The following is a 19070-nucleotide window of genomic DNA, read 5'->3' as shown; positions in this document are numbered from 1 at the left end:
GTTGCCGGTCCCAAGCTCGGATGAGAAAGGAGGAGGGTTAGGGTCAGGTTGGCAACCTGGCCCCATAAAAAAAACCGCCAACCCATACAATATGGTGAAAGAAACAAATAAAAATTTTATACTGCATCGGTTGTCGCGCGGGTTAACAAGGGATGCGGTGGATGTTGGGGTCCCTGGACATCCGTCGACAAGTGGGCTACAAGTGGACCAGCCAACAAAACGACAAAAATATGGTGCAGATGAAAACCATGCCATAATGGCCTGTTACTACAACTCAGAGCCAGAAAAAAGAGGTTATTTAAAGCGAATGTATGAATTATGGAAACAACAATATCCAGATTCAAATGTTAGTGAACAACAACTAGCAGATCAAAGGTGATTTATTATACGGAATAAAGTGTTTAGTGAAATTGAACTTGAGGAAATTCAGGCAAATTGCAAAATCAAAAAAACAATATCATAAGCGGAAATAACTGATATTCAAGACACAACTAAAGACATTATAGTAGAACTCCCAGAAGAAGCTCCACCACCACTAGAACCAGTTATCACTGAACCAACTGATGAACTAACTCAAAAACAAAAGAATTGAAGGATAAGATCATGGAGCATTTTCTGCTTAATGAGGAAAGGCAACGTTTACCATCACTAAAAACTGTGCCTAAGAAAATTTTGCCCCCTATCATGAAATGCAGTTAATGCAGTGTTTTCAACAATTGAATTGGGATCCATCTTGGAAACAAACCAGTTAATGTACAGCGCAGCTGTAATAGTCATTAATGAACTAGGCATTAAAATCAAAGTACCTAGTCACACAACAGAAAAAGCATCAAAGCCAAAGTGGAAAATCCGATTAGAACAAAAAGTCAAAAAATTAAGGGAAGATGCTAGTAACTTAAAGAACACGCATGAGCAACGGCTTAAAAACAACAAAACCATAGATCGCCTAATCAGAAGATATAGATTGGATACAAGAAACATCAATGAAGCTGTAGAGATTGTAAAACAGCGGATAACAGCAACAGCTAGAAAAAATGAAAGATATGAGGCACAAATCATCCAATATAAACAAAATCAGCAATTTCGATCAGACCAACGGCGTTTTTATCAAAGTCTTAATGTGAATGGTGACACCAAAAGTGAAAAACCAGAAAAGCAGGCCACAGTTGAATTCTGGAAAGAATTGTGGGAAAATGCAAAGGACTACAATAAGGAAGCAAAGTGGATACATGATTTTGAGAAAAGCATTGGCAACAAACAAATGCAAGTATTAGAAATAACAACTGAGATGGTCAAAAATTGAGTTAAAAAGGTAAAGAATTGGACATCACCTGGAAAGGACCAATTACATGGTTTCTGGCTCAAATATCTGACCAGTTTACATGCAATATTGGCCAGGCAACTGAATGAAATTTTACAAAAGGGCCAAATTGATGAATGGTTGACAACTGGAAAAACATACTTGATTCAGAAAGATGCAACTAAAGGAACAACACCTGAAAACTACAGACCAATAACATGCTTGCCAACAACCTTCAAATTACTCACAGGCATAATTGCAGATAACATGATGGATTATTTGGAAACAAACAACATCTTGCCAGTAGAGCAAAAGGCAACAAAAGAAGGAGCAGGGGCACAAAAGATCACTTTCTAATTGATAAAATGATATTAGAAAATTGTAAGAACAGAAAAACGAACTTGAATATGGTCTGGATTGATTACAAAAGGCATTTGACTCACTGCCACATAGTTGGATCATAAAATGCTTAGAAACAACTGGCATTAGCAAAAATATTACAACCTTTACTGAAAAGGCGATGAAACAATGGAGAACTGAGTTGGCAGTAGGGAATGAGAGCTACGGAATGGTTAATATCAAGCGAGGAATTTTCCAGGGTGATTCACTTTCACCTCTTCTCTTCATCATCGCAATGATCCCACTATCAGTAATCTTAAAAAAATGAAATTAGGCTACCAAACAGCCAAAGAAGCTGAAAAAATTTCACATTTACTATATATGGATGATTTGAAACTCTATGGAAAGTCAGAAATAGAAATCCAATCATTGACAAACACAGTCCGAGTATTCAGCACCGATATCTCAATGCAGTTTGGCATGGAAAAATGCGCCACTGTATCCATAAAAAGGGGCAAAATCACTGCATGTGAGGGAATTGAAATGCCCAATGGCCAATTAATTAAATGCAAAGAAAATGAAGCCTACAAATACTTAGGCATTCTGCAGTTGGATAACATCAAACACGGAGAAGTAAAAACTATTGTCAGGCGAGAGTACACCAACAGAGTTAGGAAAATTTTAAAATCTAAATTGAATGGTGGAAATACAATCAAGGCCATAAATACCTGGGCAATACCAGTTATAAGATACACAGCTGGTATAGTTAACTGGACACAAGCTGATTTGGACCTTTTGGACCGAAAAACCAGGAAACTAATGACAATGCATTACAGTTTACATCCACGTGGTGATACGATAGACTATATCTGCCCCGAAATCAGGTGGCAGAGAATTATTACAAGTGAAGCAAACAGTTGAAGAAGAAAAACATGCACTGGCTGATTATTTAAAAGAAAGTCAAGAACATCTATTAATCGAAGTAAAGAACAAAATCTACTGAAGGCCCAACAGATGAAACAAGAATACAGAAAAGATGTGATAAAATCAAGAATGGAGAGTTGGCAGAACAAAGCACTGCATGGCCAATTTCTGGAAAAAATAAAAGATAAAGTGGACAGTGAACAAACTTGGTTATGGTTAACAACAGGTACATTAAAGAAAGAAACAGAGTCACTAATCCTGGCTGCGCAAGAACAAGCTATCAGCACAAATGTCATTAAGGCCAAAATCGAAAAATCCTCTGATGATGCCAAATGCAGACTTTGCAAAGAAGCTGATGAAACTGTTGATCACATACTCAGCTGCTGTAAAAAATTGCGCAGACTGATTATAAATTGCGGCACAATTCAGTAGCACAAATGATCCATTGGAATTTGTGCAAAAATTATAATATTAAAACAGCAACAAATGGTGGGAACATCAGCCTGAAAAAGTCACTGAAAATCAGATGGTCAAGATCTTGCGGGATTTCCGTATACAAACCGACAAAATACTGGCGCATAATACACCAGACATAACACTGGTTGAGAAAATAAGGTCACAATCATAGACATTGCAATACCAAGTGATAGCAGGGTCGATGAGAAGGAACATGAAAAATCGCAAGATACCAGGACTTAAAAATCGAAATTCAACGACTATGGCACAAACCAGCAGTGATAATTCCAGTGGTAATTGGCACACTGGGTGCTATTCCAAAAGCACTGGAATTACATTTAAAACAGTTAAAAATTGACAAAATCACCTTCAGTCAAATGCAAAAAGCCGCACTGCTTGGATCTGCACGCATATTACGAAAATACGTTACGACGTCCTAGGCCCCTGGGTGGGGCCCGACTAATAACCAATGCCAAATCCGGCGAAACAACTGGCCGCTGTGATACAATTGTATAATAATAATAATAATGATATATATACCTATCAGCCTGACCTCAATATCAGTAAAGATTCTGGAGAAGATAATCAAGCAACGAATTAGCGAACACCTACAAGTAAACAAAGTAATAGCCAAAAGCCAACATAGGTTTGTCAAAAACAGATCATGCCCATTTAATCTTATTGCATTCTTTGACAAAGTGACAAAATTAGTGTACCAGAGGAATGCTGTCAATATAGTTTACTGGACTTTAGTAAGGCATTTGATACGGTAGACCATAACCTACTACTAGATAAAGTAGAAGAATGTGAGTTAAGACAACATCACTACCAGATGGATTTGTAACTGGCTGACCAACCACACTCAACGTGTAGTCCTCAATGGAACTGCATCTACATGGAGGGAAGTATGCAGTGGAGTACCCAAAGGCTCTGTTTTAGGCCCAGTACTCTTCAACATCTTCATCAATAATTTGGATGAGGGAATAAGTGGGGAACTCATCAAATTTGCAGATGACCCCAAGCTGGCAGGAATAGCCAACACTCCAGAAGACAGGCTTAAAATATAGAAAGATTTTGACAAACTTTAACTTTGGGCACTATCTAATAAAATGAAATTCAATGGTGAAGAGAGTTCTACATTTAGGCAAGAAAAACAAAATGCACAGGTACAGTATAGGTGGTACCTTGCTCAATGGTAGTAACTGTGAGAGGGATCTTGGAGTCCTAGTGGACCACCATTTAAATATGAACCAGCAGTGTGTAGTAGCTGCCAAAAAAGCCAACACAGAGGGATAGAATCAAGATCACGTGAAGTGTTAATACCACTTTATAATGCTTTGGTAAGGCCACACTTGGAATACTGCATTCAGTTTTGGTCGCCACAATGTAGAAAAGATGTGGAGACTCTAGAAAGAGTGCAGAGAAGAGCAACAAAGATGATTAGGGACTGGAGACTAAAACATATGAAGAACGGTTGCAGGAACTGAGTATGTCTAGTTTAATGAAAAGAAGGACTAAGGGAGACATGATAGCAGTGTTCGGATATCTCAGGGGTTGCCACAAAGAAGAGGGAGTCAAACTATTCTCCAAGGCATCTGAGGGTAGAACAAGAAGCAATGGATGGAAACTAATCAAGGAGTGAAGTAACTTAGAACTGAGGAAAAATGTCCTGACAGTTAGAACAATTAATCAGTGGAACAGCTTGCCTCCAGAAGTTGTGAATGCCCCAACACTGGAAGTTTTGATAGCCATTTGTCTTCGTCGGAATATAATTACAAATTAGTCTCAAAGAAATAAAATCAAAATGTACTTGATAAAGATAATAATCCTCTACTTAAATGCCTTGATAAAGTTTCAATATGGAAAGATTCTTCATCAACCTGAAAGATCAAGTCTACTTTCTTATAGGAGGATATTAGCCATAGAAGATTTTGGAGACTGAACGTGCAAATTTACTATCAAGACACTGTTATTAATAAAGTATAGAAAACTAAAAAAAAAGTAAATATCTATAGAAATCCTGATTTTTGGTAAGCAGGGATGTTTATGTCTTCTCCAAAGCATTACTAATATTATACTATTTTGAAAACAATGCTATTCTTAAACGAACTAAATATAACTATTAAACACATGAACACTCTCAGTGGGTTGCTCTTATAGACTTGAATTTAATTTTAAACATTTTGACATCCATATAAATCCCAACAAGTTTAATGAGCCTTTCTTTTTAATCAATGGTATTAGTTCTAATATGTGTTTCTACAATGCAGCCATAAGCAAACGCTTTGGATTACAATGTTAGTTTACTATTATTAGCATATTACATTTTCCAAATTTCATCATCATTACCATTGTACTTTTCTGAATAACTCTAATATGGATTCAATAATATATTGTTTTAAAATTATGTAAATTTTGAACTATATTGCTGGTCACATTCAAATACATTCAGCAAAATTAATATTGTAATTAAGAGGTGACAAGAACATTAAAAAAGTGGTTTTTTATCCCACTTTTTCATGTTTTCAATATTGCTTGGATATGATATGCTGACATGATACACTACAAAATAATTAGGTCATGCTGTCATAGCGTGAAAAACATGGTTTGTACATATCCACAATAATGATCTGTATCTGAGATTCATTCACTAAAATGTATTAAGAGAAGCACTAAACCCAAGCAATGACTGTTTGAGATATAAAATATATAGCAGAACATTTTATAAAATTATATTTTGTTTTTAAAGCATAAATGTTTAATATTAATAGTGTTTTATACTTTTCTGGATTATAAAATTCAACAGTATCCATAAGCACATCAGAAAGGATTATTATTCTGACATAATTAAAATGATTTAAGCATTTATTATTATTTAAATATTATCCAATATTTATTATATAAATATTATAATATATTTAAACATAGCATAAAAATAACTAGCTTTCTTTGGTAATTAATTTCACAATAAATACATGCATGTAAATAAAATCCAAGGATAATTCTGATATTGGAGCTCCTGAAAAAACATTAAATGTAAGTTTTACTAGAAAATATTATTTTCAATGTAAAGTATGAAACTATCAAATGACAACAAATTTCTTACTGGTAAACTGAAGGCCTCTCTTGTTGGATTAGGGTCAGTTCTTCATGGTTAGGTTTGTTCTGGTGACTGGGGCTTGAGACCTAGTTCCATAGCCTTCCTGAGACATTTCCTAGATAAAATATACATTTACATGTTAGTAATAGGAAATACTAGCAATGATAAAAGAAAGAAAGGGAGAGAAATTAATTATAGGACTGATCTAGTTCTATGTTGATACCTTTCCACTCCCCCTCCCCACAATTTCAACTAAACCTCAGTATTCTCTCTATTTGCTTTGCACACATATTTAGTACATAGAGTACAATGGTGGGTTGCAGGTGGTATGCCCCAGTACGAGCATACCGGAACCTGCCCAGAGCACCGGGTATCGTTCCGATACAGTGCTCCGGAGGGCCCACCTGCCCACCCAAGCTCCTTACCTGTCCTTTAAGCCTTTGGAACTTCCGGGCACACACATGGCGTGTACAGCACCTGTGCGACGCTCCACCGAGCATCTGGAGCGTCGCAGAGGCATGCGGAGGCATCACAGGCAGGTACGACACATGCCAGGCTCCTTTCCAACTGTACCGGTTGGAACGGGATCCGGAACCCACCACTGATACAGTATATACATGCTACAGCTCTAAAGAAAGCATCCTATAGATTTCAGAATGCATCCTATTTGATTAAAAACAAGTTGTAGTGATGAGAATTTAATGGCATGCCATTTGTTAAATTATACTGCTTGGGGATGGCAAAATATAAGATAAACACTGAATAGTAATAATGGTTACTAGATATTGTACCTCTACTTTTTCAGAAGATTTTATGTTTTTCTTTTTTTTTCTAGCAGGACAACCAGATTTTGTAACAGCTGTGTTTCCTATGCCATCCGTCTGCTAAACTTGCAAGATTCATTTTTCTCACCGTGTACATGTATCTAAAATCTAGATTGTGTGGTTTTTCTGTGTCATATAATATATGTGGGTAAATTCATTCATTCATTCATTCATTCATTCATTCATTCATTCATTCATTCATTCATTCATGTTTATGTAGTGTATATTGGAGGTGGTGACCCTTTGAGAGCTGTATGCAATGAAATTTCATTGTAATGTATGCTGATTGGTGTACATTCAAAATGACAATACAGTTATTCTAAGTCTTTAGCAAACTGAATACACGGGGTGGGGGAACCATTGGCTAAAGATGAAACTGCTGCTCCAAGCTTGATGTTGTCTTCCCTAGCCATTTTGTTAGAAAATTGTATAAGGCTATTTTGAAGTTGTGGGAAGAGACTATTTTATCTTTCTATAACTATATATAACAGCCTCCTTCAGAATAGTATAAATATCAGAAGACTCCTGAATTAGCATTAAAGGAATAATCAAGCAATTAAGTGTCTAACAAAATTAAACAGAACTGATTTGTCCATAGCACATGAAGTAGATCATATAGCCTTTAGGATAGATAAATATTCCCTATATTTCTGTCACAATCCCTCTATAATATTGTCCTAGAGTGCAGATTGGGGTTTCAGGAAAGTTCAATTTTGGTCTGTGTGAATGGATGTTACTTCCACAGTGGTCTAAATCAAACTGCAAAAATCAATCTATGTCAATGGGATTTATTTGGACTATAGTATAATATTCAAGTGGAAGTCTGAGAAATAAAAGAACAACCAGGCTTAACTTCCAAGAATACAGGATAACTTTTTCCCCAATTCCCTACAAGACTGCCTGGATGAATTTCTGCCATTTCCCGGGCAAGGTTTTTTCAAAAGTGGATTGCTACTGTTTCCTTCCTAGGGCTAAGACAAAGTGACTGGCCCAAGGTCAGCCATCTGGTTTTGTGTCTAAGGTGGGACTAGAACTCACGGTCTCCCTGTTTCTAGTCCGATGCCTTAACCACTACATCACATTGGCTCTTGAGGATAAATCAACATAACTTTAATTTCAAAAGGAGATGAGATTTTATTGTTTATCTTTCTTCCCTATTGGTTAATAAATTATTATTTTAATTTGTTTTTTCCTCGTCTTTTAATTGGTAATTTTAATAAACAACTGAATGGAACAATTATTTTTACATGAATCATAGTTAGCATTGAAAACATGGAAATAATTTTTAAACAGCACTTTCAACAGATATGGCATTGCTTCTTATTGGTATTCTGTAGGATCTTGGATCATCAGGATTCTGACCTGATATGGGATGGAAACAGCATTATTTACACTTTTTGATGATCTCTGATGTAGGCAGGATGGGGGTTGTGAATCCATTCTTGCCCTATTTGAACTCAAATTTTTAACCATCAATCTTGGTATCCCTTCTCATTGGCTTAGAAGAATGGCATTGGGTGATGCGATGTTGTGATGTGCTTATGCTGATCCTTCCCCTTTCTTGATGGTGAGGATTGGCGGAGATAGGTCTCAGCTCCTACTGTGTGGGAGGAGCCAAAGAGTTCAGTGTTCTCTCTTGCTTGATTTAACATTTATATGAGGCTGCTGTGTGAGCTCATTCATCATCACGGTGTTAGGTACCAGTATGTTAATGATACCCAATTATATATTTCTGCCCCAGCAAATAAAGTGATACCAAGAACATCACTTAATTATCCAGCTGTCTATGGAGATTCTCAGTCATTCAGGTCATGGTTGTCCCAAAGGTCCCTTTTTTTCAAGAGGCAACTGAACTTTCTTGTTTTTCTTTGAAGATGTTTCACATCTCATCCAAGAAGCTTCTTCAGCCCCACCATCCAGTCAGAGCTGAAGAAAATTATTGGAAGAGAAGAAAAACACCTTCAAAGAAAAACAAGAAAGTCCAGTTGCCTCTTGAAAAAAGCACTTTTGGACATCTAATCCTGATGAGAGTCTGAATGGGGAACAACAGGCTTCAGCTGAAACTCAGCAACACTCAGTAGCTTTGGGGTCTAGGTTCTAGGACTATGCCATTTTTGGTGCTCGATAGGGTTGCACTGCCTCAAATAGACCCAATATGGGATTAAAGCTCACTTGCTCAAAGAATACATATAATTTATGGTTAGAAGGATCTTTGCACAACTTCATGTTGTGCATCAACTGCACCAAACCTTAGATTGAGAGGTTCTGCTCAAAATCTCTCATGCCTTGGTCACCTTCAGATTGAACTACTACTACTCTATATGGAGCTGCCCTGGAAGCTTCAACTCATGGAAAAATGCAGCAATACAGCCAGTTATGTGTGCTCCTACACATGAGCTGCTTTAGCCACAAATCTGATTGCAAATCCAATGCAAGGTGCTAGTTTAAAGCCCTTAATGGCAGGGGGCTAATTACCTCTACTCAATTACATCTTCTTTATTATATGTGTCCATTCCACTGGATCTGGCAGAGAAAGCACGTTCGGGGTACCATTTTCTAGGGATTTAATTTTGTTGAGTCTGGGAGATGGGTCTCCCCTCTTGTGGTTTCTGCCTCATTATGAGACATTCTTATCCCCTCACACAAGTCAGGTTAGTTCCATCACTAGTAACATTCAAGAAGTCCCTCAAGACCTGACTTTGTCGCCAGGATTGGGTGTCCCAGAGAAATGGCAATATTCTTAAGATGGCTCTACTCTTATGGTTGATATATTTACTTTCTCCATGTCTTGTAGATTTGTATATGTTAATTTTTATTTGTATTTTAATTGTCAATAATGATTATTTTATAGTCTGTACTAATCGTTTTTATGTATTGTTGTTTTATTTTATTGTTGTACTCTGCCGAAGGTTGCCCATGGTGAGATGGGCAGCCATATAAATTTGATAAATTAAAAACATAATTTATTATTTATTTATAACATTATTGGCCACCCATCTTATTCACTCACTATTTTTATTATAAATAAATGAAATAAAAATGTTACCAAGGGTTCCTCCAAATGCAAAATATAAATGTGTATTTTTAATCATCACTGTCTTCTCATTTTGACAGATTAAGAGAAATAACAATTTTTGTTCCAATTTAAATGGACGTTTAGTGCAGTGAAGTCAGCTAATAATCATAGTTCAGTTTAGTAATTTCATTTATTCTGATTGCTAGCATAAAGATGTCAATTGCTGTTTCTATAATGTAAAACAAATAGTGTTGAATTTAAAAAGTTCTAATGAAATTAAGCTTCTTTTTTGCCCTTCCATTCTTCTTTTAACTATGTGCTAAATAATCTTAGAAATCCATTCTTTTCCCTTTGGTTATCACCAGTTAGGCTTAGAGTGACAGATGCTGATGATAATTAGTTTTGATCACCTCCTCTTCCTCCTCCTACCTAGACACAGCCTTCCTGCTGGGTAGGCAGCATGATTTAAATCAACAAATGGCATTCAGCCCTCCCTCAGTTAAAAGCAAGATAGCTTTCTAATAGGCTAACAAATGAGCAACCATTTTTCCCCTTTAAATTTACATCCTACCTCAGATAATAGTGTCTCCAATAAATCCTCTGCAACAACAACAGAAACTAACACTTAACAACATTTACATTGTTTATTAATCAACTGTCTTTTTTTCATTGACACTTCACAAATAAGTAAGCATTACAATGGAGTGAGTTTAAAGTTTGAAAACACACAGTCAAAGTGGAGAGGAGAGAGACAGTGACAAAGAAAAGGATTGAAGAGGTAAAGAACCAGACCCTATACTCTGCATTTCTCACAGCAGTTCCTAATATGGAGACGGAAAATAGTTTAGATTTAAAGCCTTACTAGTACTCTAAGAATAAAAAAAATCATCAGATGATCAGTTAAGACTTAAAGAATACTGCCTTTAAAAATAAAACAGCATGAATTTCTATGCAATAATATTAAGTGCAGAGTCTTGTTACTACTTACTACAGTGTAACCATTTCCTAATGCAACTCATACTTTTAGCTTTGTAAAATATGATCACAAATTACATGTATCCTATTCCAGGCCTCGTATATAAGGTGACCAGACGTCCCGCTTTTGGCGGGATAGTCACGCTTTTCCACAATTTTTCCCACATCCCGGTTTTTTTTTTTTAAAAAGTCCTGATTTTTTTTAAAAGTTACGAAAAAGCCTCCAGCCGCCGAGGCTCTCCAAGCAACTGGGAACATACATTCTTCTTCGAGACGAGCGCATTCCCACCCGTGCATCCCTGGGAGCTGTTGCCAATGGCTGAGGGAGGAGAAGACTTACTCCATGTGGAGACCACGGACTTCCCTCACGGATTTTTTTTTTCTTTTTCTGTTGCTTTGAGCAGCCCCTCCCTCCCCCCTCTCTCTTCCTCCCTCTCTCGGAGCTAGCAGCTGCCTCCGAGCTGTCCAAGCTCAGCCCCTCCCCCACTCCTGCTGTCTCCTTGGCTGTTGGGCTTCTAAATTGGCTTGCGTGTTGTTGTTTGAGGAGGGAATTACTGTGCCATAAAACACCGGTGGTGTCACGTGGCTGATAACCTGGTCTCTACAGAAGAGGGTAATTTTAAAAACTTCAGAGCAAATCCAGAAAGAGGGGAGAAAGAGCTGAAGGAGTGTGGTGAGGAGGGGGGATTTTCTAAACCGCATTGAATCCAGAGGAGGAGGAGGGAGGGAGGGGAGGGAGGGAGGGAGGAGAGAGAGAGGAGAGAGAGAGAGAGAGAGAGAGAGAAGAAAAGACGGAGTTTGTGAGGAGGGGGATTTCCTAAACCCCATTGAATCCAGAGGAGGGGGGAGAGAGAGAGAGAGAGAGAGAGAGAGGGAGTGTGAGGAGGGGGGATTTCCTAAACCCCATTGAATCCAGAGGAGGGGAGAGAGAGGGAGTGTGTGACGAGGGGGGATTTCCTAAACCCCATTGAATCCAGAGGAGGGGAGAGAGAGAGAGAGAGAGAGGGAGGGAGTGTGTGAGGAGGAGGGATTTCCTAAACCCCATTGAATCCAGAGGAGGGGAGAGAGAGAGGAGTGTCTGTGTGAGGAGGGGGGGATTTTCTAAACCCCATTGAATCCAGAGGAGGGGAGAGAGAGGGGGGGAGTGTGTGAGGAGGAGGGATTTCCTAAACCCCATTGAATCCAGAGGAGGGGAGAGAGAGAGGGAGTGTGTGACGAGGGGGGATTTCCTAAACCCCATTGAATCCAGAGGAGGGAGAGAGAGAGAGAGAGAGAGAGAGAGAGAGGGAGTGTGTGAGGAGGAGGGATTTCCTAAACCCCATGAATCCAGAGGAGGGGAGAGAGAGAGGGAGTGTGTGAGGAGGGGGGATTTTCTAAATCCCATTGAATCCAGAGGGGGAGAGAGGGGGGGAGTGTGTGAGAAGGAGGGATTTCCTAAACCCCATTGAATCCAGAGGGGGGAGAGAGAGGGAGAGAGAGAGAGGAGAGAGAGAGAGAGAGAGAGAGAGAGAGAGAGAGAGAGGAGGAGAGAGAGAGAGAGAGAGGGGGAATGTGTGAGGAGGGGGGATTTCCTAAACCCCATTGAATCCAGAGAAGGGGAGAGAGAGAGAGAGAGAGAGAGAGAGAGAGAGAGAGAGAGAGAAAGAGGGAGTGTGTGAGGAGGGGGGATTTCCTAAACCCCATTGAATCCAGAGGAGGGGAGAGAGAGAGGGAGTGTGTGAGGAGGGGGATTTTCTAAACCCCATTGAATCCAGAGGGGGGAGAGGGGGGGAGTGTGTGAGAAGGGGGGATTTCCTAAACCCCATTGAATCCAGAGAAGGGGAGAGAGAGAAAGAGGGAATGTGTGCACAGGAGGGGGATTTTCTAAAAGTCCCATTGAATCCAGAGGAGGAGTTTGTGAGTGTGTGTGTGTGTGTGTGTGTGTGTGTGTGAGAGAGAGAGAGAGAGAGAGAGAGAGAGAGAGAGAGAGAGACTATCACTAAATGTTGTAGCTTATGATTCTTGATGAATGTATTCTATTTTTTTAATGTACACCGAAGACAAATTCCTTGTGTGTCCAATCACACTTGGCTAATAAAACTCTACTCTACTCTACTCTACTCTACTCTACTCTACTCATTTCTATTTCAATTCTAAAAAGGAGTTTAGCTTCTCTCTCTTGAAAATGTAAGCTAGCATAATGCAAGCTAGCTTTAGCTTTCAAACAGTTCATTTAGTGACCAAAGTTACAATAGCATTGAAAAAAGTGACTGATGACCATTTTTCACACTTAGCGACCATTTTTCACACTTAGCGACCGTTGAAGCATCCTCATGGTCACGTGATCAAAATTTTGATGTTTGGCAACAGATTCATATTTATGATGTCCTGGGGTCATGTAATTGCCTTGTGTGATCTTTTGACAAATATAAATTTTTTAATCAAGCTGCCCCCCCGTCCCCGGTCAATGGTCTTTCAGCTCCAGCGGTCCTTGGAGGAAGCCAGTTATCTTGATCCATTCCAGTCTGGCTTCAGGCCTGGCTACAGCACAGAAACTGCTTTGGTCGCATTGACCGATGATCTCTAGAGAGCCAGGGATGGAGGCCATGCCTCCATCCTGGTACTCCTTGACCTCTCTGCGGCTTTCGATACCATCGACCATGGTATCCTTCTGCGACGACTGCGGGAGGTGGGGGTGGGAGGCACTGTCTTACGGTGGTTCTCCTCTTACCTCTCGGACAGGTCGCAGTCGGTGTTAGTCGGAGGGCAGAGATCGACCCCTAGGCCCCTAACATATGGGGTGCCGCAGGGTTCGGTCCTGTCCCCCCTACTTTTTAATATCTACATGAAACCGCTGGGTGAGATCATTCGACAGCACGGGATAAAATACCACCAGTATGCGGACGATACACAGTTGTATCTGTTCGCCCCGTGCCAACTCAATGAAGCGATGGACGTGATGAGCCAGGGCCTTGAGGCTGTTAGAGACTGGATGGGGGTTAACAAGCTTGTACTCAATCCAGATAAGACCGAGTGGCTGCTGTGCTTCCCTCCCACTAATTGGCCAAGTGTTCCATCTCTCAGGCTGGGGGGTCAAATACTACGCCCCTCAGATAGGGTCCGCAACTTGGGAGTCCTCCTGGACCCACAGCTGACTTTTGAACATCATTTGTCAGCTGTGACCAGGGGGGCATTTGCCCAGGTTCGCCTGGTGCACCAGTTGCGTCCCTACCTGAACGGGAGGCTCTCACAACAGTCACTCGTGCCCTTGTGACCTCTAGGCTGGAGTACTGCAATGTGCTCTACATGGGGCTGCCCTTGAAGAGTATTCGGCGACTTCAGCTGGTCCAGAATGCAGCCGCGCGAGCGATCGTGGGTGCACCTCGTTTCATCCACGTAACACCTATCCTCCGCAAGCTGCACTGGCTGCCTGTTGATCTCCGGGTACGCTTCAAGGTGCTAGTTGTCACCTACAAAGCCCTTCATGGTATTGGATCTGGGTACTTGAGAGACCGCCTACTGCCAATTACCTCCACTAGGCCAATAAGATCCCATAGATTAGGCCTCCTCCGAATTCCATCAGCCGGTCAATGTCGACTGGCAACTACCCGGAGGAGAGCCTTCTCGGTGGCTGCTCCGACCCTCTGGAACGAACTCCCCATGGAGATTCGTACCCTCACCACCCTCCAGACCTTCCGCGTAGCCCTTAAAACCTGGCTGTCCCGACAGGCCTGGGGCTAAAGACTTCAACCCCACCCGAATAGTATGACTGTTGCGCTTTTTAACGATGTATTGTCTTCATGTATGTAACTTGTTTTGTCCTTCCCTCCCCCTGAATTGTGAGCCGCCCTGATCCCCTCAGGGAAAAGGGCGGCATACAAATAAAGTAAAATCAAAATCAAATCAAATCAAATGGTGTTCCTCTTTACCAATCTGAAAATCTGGTCACCTTACTCATATAAGTATTTTTGCATTGCCATTGAAGACCAATTCATTTAAACCGCATATTGAATCAGATCCCTCCATTAAAATATACATGTGAATTTCTTACATAATTATATTGATTTATTTGTTTAAAAGTTACATCACCAAATATTTTAGAAATAACACATTACATAGATTTTCTAAATTGTCTAATTTTTGCTTGAGATGAAATTTTGTTCTTATTTGGATGAAATATGTTAGAAAGTGAGAAGGCCTTGTATTGTACAGCAATGCTACTGTATAATGAAATCAACTAGGTCAGTTTTCCATAAAAGTTCTGACAGAAGAAAAATACTCTCAGTAAATTCAATCCAGTAAACCTATCAATTTTAACTGGAAAGGTCATTTAAAAGTATGAACACACCATTGAAGAGGTCCTGTTATTTATAAATGGCAAATTAATTATCTACTTATTAATGATACATTATTATCTACTAAGACTATTATTCTATCTCTTTCACTTATGACTATAACCATGTTGCTTGTATCTTTAAAATTTATATTGTCTTCTTTGTTCCCTAGTATAATTTGATTGCTTATTAGTAATGTATGACTATCACTAAGTGTTGTATCTTATGATTCTTGATGAATGTATTCTATTTTATTTTTCTTTATGTACACTGAGAGTATATGCATCAAAGACAAATTCCTTGTGTATCCAATCACACTTAGCCAATAAAGAATTCTATCTATCTATTCTGTTATAAATACTGGGAGCTCCTGATCAAACATGCTTTTTATAAATCATTTCCCTCCTTCCAATTTTGCCTGGTTTTATCTGTCTTTGTGTCATTAATATTGGTATGTGATTTTAAACATGTTAAGCCCAGGATATTATTCCCAAGTAGTAAAGTTGTAAACCACCGATTATGTTATTTGTTTAGAAATTGCTATGTCACTAGAATACAAGAATACTTTTGGCAAAAAGAAATGAGAAGCCAAATTAGAGGACATAGCAAGCTGGATAATCCTGGTAACTTCTGGTGAGGACAAGGTGAGCTAGACATCCCTGAGGGACAGGGATGACATTACAGCACACATTATTAGCTGGAGAGTAGATCCTGTATCTTAGCTGGGCAAATCTATCTGGAGAAAGGAAGGATTCTGAGGTAGCCCACATGTACTCTAGACAGCTGCTCTACAACTTCGTTAAAGCTACTTTAAAGTGAAGAGATAGCATAGGCATCTGACATCAGATTTCCTAAACCAGGTTTGGAACAACAATATAATCTCAAAGGTTACAGAATTTCAGTCTTAATGACATTTGAAAATTATCACTTTAGATTTAATTCTTGATTGGGGATGACATAGAAAAGGGAAGGATGTATGATAGATATAGTATATAACATATATACAAGTATATATAGATTTTTTTCTCATGTGCATCAAACTTGCAGAGAGGCAGATAAATTTGGATGATAAGTACAGGCTTTAAAGCACTTGGCTAAAATTTGCATTCAGATTTTCTCCATTTTGGCAGACACTCACAGACTCGTCAATTATCAATTTTAAAATAGCTGAAAATGCAATTTCAGAATGCATTAGGAGTTTCTTTCCAACTAGGGCACAGGGCACAATGCACAGGAAGCAACATTCTGTAAAGCCACTTTAAAGTGCCTGCAAGAATTAGTGGCACAGAAGTCCAAGTAAACAAATAAGCAAATAAATAAATCAGGTTTGAAAAACATAGCTGTATGTTCTTCAAATCGCTATATTGCAATCAACAGGATTTGGAGGGAACAATTGGTAAAAGCAGGAAGATGAGATTTAGAATATGATCCATCTATTAAATAATATGGTACTTGTGTTTAAACCTTTAGGATAAAAAATATGAAGTGAGAAATAAATTAGTTCAAAATGAAAGGATGTTGTTTTCTTAGGAAATAACTTGGCAAATACTTCTAAATAAAATCAGACAAAAATACTATACCTTACAAAATGATCATTCACATAATTAATTGTGCATATCCAAGTTAATATAGCATTTACAAAATTCTGATTTAATAAATGATTTACAGCCTCTATTTCAGAATAATACACAGAAGATACATTCATGAATGCTGTCTTCAGAATTTAGAATTGACCCTACATAGTTGAAAGATTTGGCAAGGATATTATTATTTAAGTTTTAATCTTCAATTCGATTCATGGTTTAGGATTGGTAAAAACTTAAAAGTTCAAATTTTAACCAAGGATCTAAAAGTTATTAAGGTAGCATCTGTGTATATAGGCAGTTCTGAATAGGGTTTGTTTTTTTCTTGCAGTCAGAATAGTCAGGTTTAATAAGTTCAAATTTTCCATGTATCTACAGTAGGTGGTGCTTTCAATATTGCTTCAAGGCAGTGGTGGGTTTCAAAAAGTTTTAGAACCTATTCTGGAGAAAGAAAGAAGGTGTGTGAGAAAGCAGCCCCATTGCCCGAACATATGAAGGAAGGAAGCGGCAACCTCCTTTGCCCTTGGCTACACACGCCTCTTTTCGTTCTCCGCCTGCCCGAACGAGTGAAGGAGGCAGGCAGAGAATTACCATTGGCCTACCTGAAGGGTTGTTTTCTGTGCACTGCAAAGAGAGTCCAAGCATGGGTTAAACTCAGCCAATCTGCCCAGGACTGAATTGAAACTTTAGCCACACCTCTGGTGTTGCCTTGACTGCCATTTTTTCAATGAAGGGGTGGATCTGTATGCGTTTGAAAGGTAGTACAAGAAAGTCCATAAAAAGGTCCAAAATATCTATCAAACAGCAGAGAAAGGCCCCAGGGTGGGGTTGGACTCTCCTCGCAGTGCACCTTCAGGTAAGCCAATGGTCATTTTCCTGTGCGCTGCTTGGAAAGTCCAAGCATGGGACATACCCAAGCTAAATGTCACTAGGGTGGGAAGCTGATGAGTCCAAGTTCTCTCCTTTGGTATGAATACTCTGTAGGACAAGCCTCCCAAATGCCCCTCCACAGAAGCTAATTTGTCCAATTTATAGTTTTGAACAAATGGAGATAAGGAAGTCAAAGTTGCCGCCCTGCAAATCTCCTCTATCAGTGCCTGGGTCGCCAAGGCTGTGGTGGTGGCGGTGCTCCTAGTAGAATGTGTGGTAATATGGCATGGCACCGGTCTGGATTGCAGGACATGAGTGAAGCTCCCTCGGATGTTTGGGATGCGGACAGAAATCCGAGAGGATAAGCTCCTGGGCCCGGTGAAACTAGGAGTTAACCTTGGGAATAAATGCCGGGTCCAGCCGGAGGATCATCTTGTCAGGATGTATCAGACACAAGTCCTCCCGAATAGACAGGGCTGTCAACTCCAAGATCCGTCACGCAGAAGTGATGGCAATTAAGACGGTCTTAAATGTCAGATGTTTCAGGCTGGCAGACTGTAGTGGCTCAAAAAGTGTGCCTATAAGGGCCGTACACAACTTTGAGTTCCCATGACGGGTACCGATGGACAACTGGGGGTCTCAGGTTGGTGGCACCCTGCAGGAAACTACAGATGATGGGGTGACAGCCAAGAGATAAGTGACTGTCCGGCATGAGGATTGTGGATAAGGCAGCCACCTGACACTGAGGGTGTTAGTCGCCAGGCCCTGGTCCAGTCCATCCTGTAAATAGTCCAGAACCTGAGGGCCGGTAGCCGTGGTCAGCGTTACCTCATGCGTCGTATCTTTCAAAGGACCTTCAGGTGGCGTCTATATCCTGGTCGTGACAGGTTGTCTGGACACCTGAATGGTCTGGATAACCTTAGTGGAGTGTCTACCCTTGCTCAGGAGGTCCCTCTCAAGTGTCAGGCGGCTACTTGCAGCCACCTGGGCTCCGGATGTTGTAGAGCTCCCTGGCTAAGAGAGACCTCTTATTTGGGAATCCGCCATAGTGGATTGATGGGCAGGCTCACCCAGGTTGGCAAACCAAGTCCTCTTGGGCTAGAAGGGAGCCACGAGCAGAACCTCCACGCTCTCCGCCAAGATTTTCCAAATAACCCTGGGCAGGAGTGGCAATGGAGAGAAGGCATATAGAAGCCACGGCGGCCAGGGGCAATATAGGGTGTTGACGCCTTCCACTTGTGGAGAGTGAAATTGTGCAAAGAACCTGGGAAGGTGTGTGTTCTCCAGGGTGGTGAATAGGTCGACCAGTGGGCCAAATCTCTGCGACAGTCGATGAAACAGATCTAGATGTATGCGCTACTCCGAGTGCT

The 19070-nt window shown here is 40.1% G+C and overlaps 1 protein-coding gene across 1 annotated transcript in view; it reads right to left on the bottom strand.

The window, feature by feature from the left end:
- The window catches only part of ARID1B (AT-rich interaction domain 1B), a 307767-nt gene extending 301623 nt beyond the window's left edge, over nucleotides 1-6144 (bottom strand). Inside the window, 1 exon segment of the mRNA XM_032215107.1 lies at nucleotides 6126-6144. The gene's annotated coding sequence lies outside the window, so the exon portion shown is untranslated.
- Between the last annotated feature and the right edge of the window lie 12926 nt (nucleotides 6145-19070).

Source organism: Thamnophis elegans, chromosome 4, assembly GCF_009769535.1.
Source record: "Thamnophis elegans isolate rThaEle1 chromosome 4, rThaEle1.pri, whole genome shotgun sequence".
NCBI lineage: Eukaryota > Metazoa > Chordata > Lepidosauria > Squamata > Colubridae > Thamnophis > Thamnophis elegans.
The sequence above is the reverse complement of the archived record's forward strand: the minus strand, read 5'-3'. Positions and strand labels throughout refer to the sequence as shown.